At 44.6% G+C, this 11,861-nt stretch overlaps 1 non-coding gene across 1 annotated transcript; it reads left to right on the forward strand.

Annotated features, from left to right (window-relative positions):
• Positions 1-7,877: 7,877 nt before the first annotated feature.
• On the forward strand, positions 7,878-7,984 carry LOC120254621. The gene has a single exon (XR_005534683.1). It is a non-coding gene; the product is annotated as a small nucleolar RNA R71 (small nucleolar RNA).
• The last annotated feature ends 3,877 nt before the right edge of the window (positions 7,985-11,861 follow it).

Consider the following 11,861-nt stretch of genomic DNA (forward strand, 5'->3'; position numbering starts at 1 on the left):
ATTCTCAAATCCCGAGCCATGGGCAGATTGGTAGGAATGTCGAGCCACCCGGCCTATCGGTTGAGCTACGGTATTTTGCACGCGGTCCTCGATGATGCAGATGTGACAAGGTCCCCTTAGCGTATATCCGCAAGTGCAGGTTTGTCGAAGTAATAATCCCGGGTGAAGCGGGTGAATCGAGGGAGTAGGAGTAAAGACATAATTGATTCTTAGCTATGTGGAGTATCAACAATGATAAAGGATTAGCTGATAATGATTCGATTCTCCAACAGAATTCAAAAGCGACAAGTAAGGCGAGCAAAAGTACGGAGGAGTGGAGCGATGGAGTAAGAGATGGGATGCTTCGGAATGATGCTTCACCTAGGACCATGCGCTTCCAAGTTTTGAGAACTCTCTGTTAATAGCTTCTAATCAATGCAATGGTGAGTCGTGCAAAATCACTTACATGCATAGTCCCAAATCTAGGTCAACTATGCTAACTCTATTCATGTGTCGATTGGAGAAGTTAAATAACCTCTCAACCTCACTCGAATAAACGTTGCAATGAGCTCTAAGGGATTCGGGTGACAAATCGCTTCCTAGTTATAGACCTAACCCTGGTCGAGGCAGGTCCTAGCCACAATTAAGCCTACGATACTAAGATCCCTCAGCGCTTCACTCCATTGCATGACTAGGCCCAGCGGAGGATTCATCCCTTAGACCATTCACTCTATTATGGCCGTAAGAGAGCTCGAAGGAGCGAGTAGAATCTATCACGTCGAGAGGGAAGGGGACGCTCCTGTACCTCTCGACTCACCCTCTCAACCCTCTCCAACCTGGCTTTCTGTCTAGCATGCTCGTGGTGTGTCACTCACTCACAAGGGTTACCAACAAGAACTCTAAGCCACAGTGTCACTCTAGGGAAAGCGTTTACTACAATCAAGCATTCAAGATTGGAACTCACAATAAACATCAATTTATTGAAAGCATAATAAAAAGTTCAAAAGAAAGCGAATGCATCCTAGGGATTTCCACAATCACCCCAAGTACCCACTAGGTGTTTAGCTCTCCATGGAGCTAAGTACAATCAAAAGAAATCGAATGTAAAAAGCAATGGATCCATAAAAGAAACCCCTCGAGTGGTCGTATATCGAGTGGTCTTGCGGAGAATCCTCACAAATCAGTCCAAAAGGGATTCTCTCGTCGGTATAGGATCGCATCGATGGAAGCTCTACCCCAACCTTCTTCCTCAGGAATGACGATGTCGAAGACCGTCGAACCTCTCCAAAACCTTGGCGATACCCTCAGAAACCCTAGCCGAAACCCTCTCTCAAGTTGGGAAAAAGATGGAGAAAAAGAATACCAAAAATCGGTGCTGAATCGATCTTTAAATAGAGGTTTGGAATCGAGGCAGACTCCACGGCAGTGGGCCGCTACGCGCCCCGTCACGGAATTTCCACAGGCGTGGATAATTTTCCACATGCCCGTGTGGAGTTTCTGTTCTCGATTTCTGCGTGTGTGAGCGAGTCTGCTCTGATCTATGCTATCATATGTTGCTACATTGCTGCACTCAGTCTTTCGACCTGAATAACTTCCCAATTCCATACTTTCATCGGGAGTAGCATAAGCGGGCACACGTTCACGTCGTGAATCACTTGCTTCTTCAATGATATATATGTTGGTGGAGCTCTTGTTCTTGTATGCATAAGATCGGAATGCTCGAGTGTGAGCGCCTTTGTGCCCTCTCAAATGGATGTGCTCACTCGAAATGCGAGGAGGTTGGCACACACTCTAGCATCTCCACACTGTCCCTATGTCTTCGCGTTTGAACCTTAGCAAGATCTCCTCAAAATAGGTGCATTATGATCCACATTGGCCTATTTTCCTTCATACTCGACCTCACAACCATACACTTATAAAAGTGACATAAAAACACACATATTAGTGTAAAAGACCTGAGAAAAGTAATGCTCGACATAAGGAATGAACACTTCACATTCATATCGCTACAAGCGATTATCAAACTCCCCACACTAAGCTTTTGCTTGTCCTCAAAGCAAACATTAAAAAACGATACGTGCATCAATGAAGAAAATATTGAAAGTGCTTGGCCTTAGGGTTCACCGAGGTATACAAAGAAAGTATTCTACAAGTAAGGAAAATGTCAACACTAAATACGAAAAAATCAATGCTCTAGCTAAAAACTTGAATCAAAAAGGACAACAAACCCGAATTCTGTGTAAGTGTGTGAACTCACTCAAAACAACCCAAGTTATACTCCTCAAAGTTCTAAGTACAAGGGACTTATTTATCTACAAAAGTAATAAAAATTTTAAAAGATGGTAGTAGCTTCACACATCCTCTAAGGTAGCCCTTTCCAAAGCGGCCACTAAGGTGGCTTTTCACACTTCGAGGTGGTAGCTCTTTCTACCCGAGTGGTAGCTTTCACTCATCCTATGAGATAGCTCTTTCTCTCATTAGGGCATAACTAGTATCCGACTTGTGAGAGTAGCTTCATACTTCATAGGTGGTAGCTCTTTCCACCCAACAAATACAAATAAACAATAAAACTATTTTTGTTCCTTCTTTTTCATCACAATATTAGCAAAAAGAAGTAAACCTAAATAGTCCCTTTAACATCGAACATGAGTTTCAATAGAGTTCAAAGAGTGAGTAGTGCACTAAGTGTAAATCGGGAGACAAAAATTCCTAAAAATTCAAGCAAGAACTAGAGCATAAAAAACATTCAATGTTAACAATTCTCCTAGACTTAAGAATACAATCATTGCAACTAAGGTGAACCGCTATTGGCTATGTGAGCATATATCAATTAAGAACAATAGAAAAGATGTGCGCATTATGAAACTCCCCCCCACACTTAAGTTGTACATTATCCTCAATGTACTCATGCAAGCTTACTCAAAATATATCATTCAAAAAATAGATGTGGGAGAAGCAATCAAAACAATACTCCCTGACTCCCTAGTGTTGCGTTTGATGAAGCTAATTCGATTGGGAGTAGTGTTTCAGCGGGTTGTGAAGCTCACACGGCCAAGTCTTGAGCTTACCATGGCGTGCCCATGACTAAGTCCCAATTCCCTAGATGACAAGACCATCTGCACGCATACATGAGGGGGTTCGAGTGAAGCTCAAGAAAAAAACAAAAAAATAACTCGAAAGTGTATAAAAGATGAAGCAATGAATGCTAACTCGATAAATGCAACATAACATAAAGTCGTAAGGAAAAATCGCTACGAGTGAACAAGTGTAAAAACAAGAAAATACAATAAAGTAAAATGCATGAAAGTAAAAGAAAGGTCAAGTGTCGGAGTCGCTCTCGGGCTCCATAGCTACTGTGAAGTGGAAGCATATAGTGGGTCCTCCGGTCTTTGGGGTCGAGGATGGATGTCTTTGGAGGAGGCGAGGGGGCGCTGAAGAGTCCCTGACACTGCAGGACAAATGATAAGAGCAATGTCTCGCTCTAGGATCTGCTGTAATATGTTGAAATGTGCCATGAACTCTGTATACTAAGTGGCCTGCGTAGCCCTAATCTCGGAAACCTCGGCTCGGACCACTCCTATAGCATTCTCGAGCCTCTCAAAGCGATCATTGGCTCGAGATGGTGAAAACATCATCGCCTGGGGTGGTTCCTCGATCGCAAGAGGTGCCTCGGTCTCCATCGATCTTGGTGAAGCTCGGGGTGAGGTCTGAGATGCTCGGCTTCATCACCTTCATCCTCAGCTATCTCTGGGGCTGGTAGGACTAACGCAAAACCCCTGTCCGAACCCTGCGGACCATGCCCATCAACCGCATCGTCTCTAGACCCAGGGGAGCGGGTACACTCGTCTTCTCGGCCCTCACAGATCCAATCCAAGAGACCCATGCCCACCACTAATCTCGTAATGTAAGGGGCAGGAAGATCGCTCCCGATCTAGCATCACGTCCCTAATATCGATGTAATCGGCCCAAGATATGCCCTAAGTGGATCGATCGCGCTCTACCATCGAGTACAAGTATAGCGACTCATCGGCGGCTCAAGACACGATCATTGTCTACCACGGGCATTCACCGACCTACTCATGATGGCGTGCAAATATCTGTAGGCAGGTCGGGAAAGGCACGTGGCCTTGGAACTGTGCATACTCCTCTGTAGCTGTGAATGCCTCCTCGTATAAGCCAAGCAGTACGGAAAACTGCGTAATGCTCAAGCTATGGTGGCGTCCAAATACTCTGAACTGAATGGTACCCACACTGTCGAAGCTCGCATACGCTATATCAAACTCGAACGAGGATAGCACCTCCAGTGTAAACTCTCGGATGGCTGGCTCTCTAATAGTCAGCAACTCCCACCAACCGCCTTCTGAAACTAGATCCTCGATCTCATCGGCGAACACGGAGTCTAGTAGCATTACCCTGCTGAAGCTCCCGCAGTATAGTAGCATCCAGAATCGAGTGCATTCAAAGCGGGTCTCGACAATCACTCATATGCGGACTCGATGTTCGGGAATCGCAAATCGCATTCCCTCGGGCGCAGAGGATGACTCACGTGGCCTCTTATCAGCTTGTTTCTTTAACCTAGGTGCCATGATTTACAAAATTTAAACAAAATTGGTCAAACAAGTTGATAAAACAATACTGCAGAAATCCACACGGTTGTGTGGAATTTCCGCACGACCTTGTGGATTCACGGGGCTTGAAAACCGCACGGCCAGGCATCAACAATCCAAAAATACAACTCAATAAAATCTCTAACTTCGTTCTAAACATAAAACATTGTTCCAATTGAAGAAACGAAGCATTATTAACTAGATTAATCAATAGAAATCATGAATTGATGAAGAAGATGATAAAAAGGGATTTACCGACGAAGAGAAGTGAGAAAATGAAGAGCCGGCCGGAAAACTATGCTAAAATCCCACCAAACTGGCGCAATGGACTCGGAGAGTATCGTGAGAGTGTTTTCAAGTGAAAAGGAGTCTTGAAGAGGGAGAGAAATCATCCTCTTTGAAACAGAACTCGCGACTTTTGACGTTCTGTGCATCCACACGGGCGTGTGGAAATTCCCCACGCCCGTGTGCCTTATTTCTAAAGCTCAACAGGGGCGTACACACGCCCCTGTGCGCTCTCGAAAAAACTCTCACTGACTTAGAACTATCTCCCACGGGCGTGCGGAAAATATCCACACCCGTGCGCCATACCCACATGGCCAGACGCACGCCCCTGTGGCTTCCCTGAATAACCAAGAAAAATATCATGTCTTACGCACGCCCGTATGGAAATTCACCACGGGCGTGGATATTCACATGCCCAACTCACAGGGGCAGCCGCACGCCCCTATGTTTTCTCGGGATGGAGGGAGCAACCTGCAGAGTATCGCACGGGTGTACGGAAATTACCCACGCCTGAGCGTGGTTCACAAGGTCACCCACAGGGGCGAGTCCACGCCCCTGTGTGTTCTCGGGAAAATCTGCCCAACTCTGCAAGAATTCACACACCCACGCAGAAATTACCCACGGGCGTGCACCAGTCGCATGGTCCTCCACAGGGGCAGCAGCACGCCCCTGTGCCCTCTCTGGATGAGCTCACAATACACATCCATGGGCGTGCGAAAATTGCATACGCCCGTGTGTTTTCTCTGGATGACTTAGAAAAAACCTGCAGGCTCTGCAGAAATATTCTGAACATGTTTACACACTCAGAGCCTACCCTATTATGCAAAATTTAACAGAAAAACATGAAATAGAACTCAAACGACCAAACTTCGCCAATTCTCAACAAAACACACAATGAATTCTTTTAAAAACCCACAACAAAATCGCAGCACAAGCACTCAAAAAGAATTGAAACACCAAGACTTAACAATTTATTCATGTAACAAACTAAACTAAAAAGTAAGAAAACAGTAAACACTTGGGTTGCCTCCCAAGAAGCGCTTGTTTAACGTCACTAAGCTTGACGTATCTTTCTTACCTCACGGGGGTTCATGAATGAAGGTTGCCCTCTTACCCATGGCTTGGAAGCATGATGAGCAAAGTCTCTTGAGGATAGAGGGTGTACTCTCGGGCTTTGGACCCCCTAGGAATGGTTCGTCCAACTTCCCTAACTCATTTACGTCTCCAACAGTCTTGGAGGGTTTTCGGTGGCGTCTTCGAGTCTTCTTCATTTTCTTGAGCACCTTCTTCAAGATCCCCGGTGTAAATGTTACTTCTTCTGTCGAACCAAGCATCATTACTTCTTCATTGCTCTACTCTTGGTCAAACAATCCTTCGTATGGATCCGGGTTGAACATTTCCTGCATATATTCATCAACAATTTCATCAGTAGTGTCCAGAAATTATAGAGTATCATCAAAATCGAGAGAATGCCGCATGGCTTCAGCAAGGAGGTATGTGAGCTTATCATTTCCAACTCTCAATGTGAGCTCCCCGCCGTCCATGTCAATCAATGCTTTGGAAGTCCGTAAGAACGGTCTCCCAAGTATCAAGGGTACATCTGCATCCTCATCGACATCTAGCACTACAAAGTCAACCGAAAAAATGTACTTGGCCACCTTGACAAGCACGTCTTCAATGATGCTTCTCGGATGTCGCACCGTTCGGTCCGCCAATTGTAAAGTCATCCGAGTAGGCCTAGGCTCACCAAAGCTAGCTTTTGGAAGAAAGTATATGGCATGACGTTGATGCTCGCCCCTGAATCCGGCAATGCCATTTCCTCACCTAAGTTGTCGATGTTACACGGAATGATGAAGCTTCCTGGGTCTTTCTTCTTGTTCGGCATGCTCTTTTGCAACACCGCCGAGCATGAAGCATCAAGCACCACTAAAGCACTCTCCTCCAATTTCCTCTTGTTGGTCAATAGGTCTTTCAGGAACTTCATATACTTAGGCATTTGAGCCAATGCCTCAACAAAAGGAATGTTGATGTGGAGTTGCTTGAATGAACTCAGGAACTACTAATACTGTTCATCCCCTTGGTCATTCTTCAATCTAGAGGGATAAGGGATTCTTGGCTTGAAAGGTGGGGTTGCCACCTCTTTCTCTTTGTTTGCTCCCTCCTCAACCTCTACAACCTCGGGTGCATGTTCTTTCAGCTTCTCACTCGGAAGCATCCCTTCAACCTCACGACCACTTCTCAAAGTGATCGCCTTCACATGTTCTCTAAGGTTGGTTTCCGTGTTGCTTGGTAAACTTCCATGTGGCCTTTCGGAGAGAGACTTCGCAATTTGCCCCACTTTATTTTCAAGATTGTGCAAGGAGGCGGTGTGATTGCGAAGTGTAGCCTCGACTGATTCAAATCTTGTATTTGGCGATTGAAAAAATCTAGCCAAGTGCTTTTCCAAATCTGTCATTCGGGTTTCCAAGCCTGAAATTCTGTTTTCCACTTGAGGGGCTTGTTGTTGTTGTTGGAAACCCGATGGCCCCATGGTCTTCTGTGGTCCTTGATTACTCCATGAAAAGTTGGGATGATTCTTCCAACCTGAATTGTAGGTGTTGCTATATGGATTCCCTTGAGGTCTCATTCCATTACCTACAAAGTCAACATTCTCAATTGAAGAAACATCACCAATGACGATTGGGCAATCGGAGGGAGCATGTCCTCCACCACAACCGGTGCAATTGGTCACGGCCACAACTCTATTCGAAACTATAAAATCTACCTTCTTACTCAAACTCTCCACTTGGGCCACAATGAAGTTACCGCATCAATTTCATGGAGACCAGCCACCTTTTTCTTCTCCCTAGCATTCCACTGGTAGCTATTTAACCCTATTTACTCAATCAATTGACGAGCCTCATCGGGGGTCTTGCTACCTAAGGTACCTCCTCGCACGCATTCAAGATTTGCCTTGTACTCGGGTTCAAACCATTGTAGAAGGTTTGAACAATCATCCACTCCGGCAATCCGTGTTGTGGACACTTTCACAGGAGTTCCTTGAACCTTTCCCATGTCTCAAATAGAGACTCCAATTCCAACTGCACAAAGGATGAGATGTCATTCCTAAGCTTTGCTGATTTTCCAGGAGGGAAATAACCGGCTAGAAAAGCTTCTACCATTTCCTCCCATGTAGTGATTGATGCTCTAGGTAATGAGTGTAGCCACTGCTTTGCTTTCCCCTTTAAGGAAAATGGGAAGGCTCTCAATTTGATGGCATCATCCGTCACACCATTTATCTTCAGCATGTCGCACATCTAGAGGAAGCTCTCTATGTGACTGTTTTGATCCTCATCGGCCAAACCGTTGAATTGTGCGGACTGCTGCAGCATATGGATGAATGCCGGCTTTAGCTCGAAGTTTTGTGCTGTAATTGGGGGACGCACAATACTCGATTGTGTCCCCAACACTGAAGGTCTGGCATAATTGGATAGTGTTCATTGCTGTTCATTTTGTTCTCCCATGTTTTCAGATCCTTCTACTTCCAAATCATCTAGATTATGCTGTTATTGCACAGGTTCTTTCCCTTTTCTTCTAAGTGTACGTTCAAGCTCAGGGTCTCCTTCAATCAATATTGATGGATTTCCTTGTGTCATAACCTGGAGCTGCACCAAAAATAAAGAAAAAGAAAATCAGAACGATGATAGAATAAGAAGATATGAATTAGATTGTGTGGTGAAATAGCTAAGAAAACAAAGTGCAAAGTATCTCTAAATGCCTAGCTCCCTGGCAACGGAGCCAAAAACTTGACAAGGTCCCCTTGTGTATATCCCGCAAGTGCACGGGTTTGTGGAAGTAATAATCCCGGGTGAGCGGGGTCGAATCCACAGGGAGTAGGGAGTAAAGACACTTAATTCGATTCTTAGCTATGTGGAGTATGAACAATGATAAGTGTGATAATGATTCAATTCTCAACAATTAAAAGTAACAAGTAAGAGAGCAAAAGTAAGGAGGAGGCAAGGCAATCGATAAAGATGGGGTACTCGAATGATGCTTCACCTAGGATAATCGCTTCAAGTGCAAGAACTCTCTATTATGCTTCCTAATCAATGCAATGGTGAGTCATGGAAATCCTTACATACATAGTCCCAAATCTAAGGTCAACTATGCCTAACTCTATACATGTCACTGAGGAGAAATCGAACAATCTCAACACCTCGTGACTCAGCATAGAGTTGCAATGAGCTCTAGGGATTCCAAGTGATAAATCTCTTCCTAGATTTAGACCTAACCCTTTGGTCCAGGCGGAAGGTCCCTAGCTACAATTAAGCCCTAGATACTAAGATCACCTCAACGCTTCACTCCATTACACGCCAGAACTAGGCCCCAGCGGAGGTTCATCCCTTAGACCATTCACTCAATTATGGCCGCGAAAGAACTCTCGAGGAACGGAGGTAGAATCTATCATGTCGGAGGGAAAGGCGACGCTCCCTGTACCTCTCGACTCACCCTCTCAAACCCTCTCCAACCTAGCTTTGTCTAACGCTCGTGGTGTGTCACTCACTCACAAGGTTACCAACAAGAACTCTCAACCCTAGTGTCACTCTAGGGGAAATGTTCATACAATCAAGCATTCAAGGTTGGAACTTAAAATAAACATCAATTTATTTGAAGCATAATAAAGAAGTTTGATGAAACGAATACATCCTAGGGTTCACAATCACCCAAGTATCCACTAGGTGTTTAGCTCTCCATGGAGCTAAGTACAATCAAAGAAATCAAATGTAAAAGCAATGAATCCATAAAGAAACCCCCCCGATGGTCGTGTCGATGGTCTTTCGGAGTATCCTCTACTCGTCGTCCAAGGATTCCCTCGTCCGGTATAGGATACGCCTCGACGGAAGCTCCCCTACCAACATTCTTCCTCAGGAATGACGAAGTCGGAGCCATAGAACCTCTGCAAAACCTTGGCCAATACCCCTCAAAACCCTAGCCGAAGCCCTCTCTCAAGTAGCGGAAAAGATGGAGAAAAGAATACCAAAATCGAGGCTGATTCGGCTTTAAATAGGGCTCGAATCAGGCAACTCCAGGGGCGTGGATGCTACACGTGCCCATGCGGAATTTCCACATGGGCGTGGATAATTTCCACACGCCCGTGTAGGTTCTCTGTTTCTCTGATTTCTCGGCCGGCTGTGAACAGTGATGCTACAGTACTTGCTACATTATTGCTACATTTCTCTGCTACAGTCTTCGACCTGAATAACTTCCCAATTCTATACTTTCATCGGGGTAACGCAAACGGGCACACGTTCACGTCGTGAATCACTTGCTTCTTCAATGATATATATGTTGGTGGAGCTCTTGTTCTTGTATGCATAAGATGGAATGCTCGAGTGTGACTGCCTTTGTGCCCCTCCAAATGGATGTGCTCACTCGAATGCGAGGAGGTTGGCACACACTCTAGCATCTCACACCTGTTCTATGTCTTCGCGTCTGAACCTTAGCAAGATCTCCTCCAAAATAGGTGCATTAAGATCCACATTGCCCTATTTCCTTCATACTCAGCCTCACAACCATACCTGCATAAAAGTGACATAAAAACACACATATTAATGTAAAGACCTGAGAAAAGTAATGCTCAACATAAGGAATGAACACTTCGCATTCATATCGCACAAGCACTTATCACTGTGTCAGGTCATGGTGATAACATCAACTGCTTCCGACCAGCAGGGACTTATTCTTTTTATACTCCATGGCCCGCAATGTGGCGATTCACTTGGGGTGCATAGTGGTGGATGTTTTGAGGTACCAGGGTCTATATTATTGCTTCAGCTACCCCAAAGACCGCTGGGAGCAGAGGGATACAGATGGAGGATTCCGGACGAGGGTTCCTAGATCCCGTGCAAGATCAGGGGGCCTCGAGCTTATGATCGTATTGAGAGGCTTGAGAGCGATGTGAGAGAGATTGGGACCAAGATATCGTGAGCTCCGCGATCGATCATGCCGCTGTCAGGCTGCATCTTATGGCCCATTTCGACTTCCTACTGAGATCTATTGAGATCCGGACCCCTCGGCATCTCCCTCGCACTCCCATCTCCTATAATAAAGACAGTGGATCCACCTTATGTTTCCCCACCAGCTAGAGTAGCGAGGAGCCGACACAACGTGACACCGACATTTGACTTTTATTTTTTTCTGCATTTTCTTTATTTTGCATTTTATTTTAGACTTGTTCACTCAGAAAGGATTCTCCTTCTAAGTTTATTTTCATTTTGCAGTTCGAGTTGTATTCATTGTCTATCTTTTATAAATACTCGAATTATTTTGTTTTTATTGAGCTTCACTGAACCCCCTCGTGTATGCGTGCAAATGGTCTTGTCATCTTGGGAATTGAGACATTGACATGGGCACGGCCAAGGTGCTTAGGCACTTGGCCGTGCGAGCTTCACAACCTGTTGGAACATTACTCCCAAGGTATTATCTTCACCAAATGCAACACTAGGAGTCAGGGGAGTATTGTTTCAATTGCTTCACCCACATGCACTTCATTAATATATATTTTGAGTGAGCTTGCATATGTACATTGAGGATAATGTACAACTTAAGTGTGGGGGGAGTTTCATAGTGCACACATCGTTTCTGTTATTCTTGATTAATATACATGCTCACATAGCCAATGGTGGTTCACCTTAGTTGCATTGATTGTATTCTTGAGTTTAGGTGAATTTTTAACATTAAAATGTCTTCATGCTCTAGTTTTTACTTGAATTTCTAGGAATTTTTACCCAATTGACATTTGTTGCACTACTCACTCTTTAAACTCTTTTGGAAACTCATGTTTGATGTTAAAGAGACTAGTTATAGTTGTGTTTTGTGTAAAAATAAATAAATAAATAAATAAATGAAAAGAAAGAACAAAATAGTTTTATTATTTATTTGTGCTTATTTGGTGGAAAGAGTTACTGACAAGGTCCCCTTGCTTATATCCCGCAAGTGCACGGGTTTGTC

This window comes from Dioscorea cayenensis, unplaced genomic scaffold, assembly GCF_009730915.1.
Source record: "Dioscorea cayenensis subsp. rotundata cultivar TDr96_F1 unplaced genomic scaffold, TDr96_F1_v2_PseudoChromosome.rev07_lg8_w22 25.fasta BLBR01000538.1, whole genome shotgun sequence".
In the NCBI taxonomy this organism is placed as follows: domain Eukaryota; kingdom Viridiplantae; phylum Streptophyta; class Magnoliopsida; order Dioscoreales; family Dioscoreaceae; genus Dioscorea; species Dioscorea cayenensis.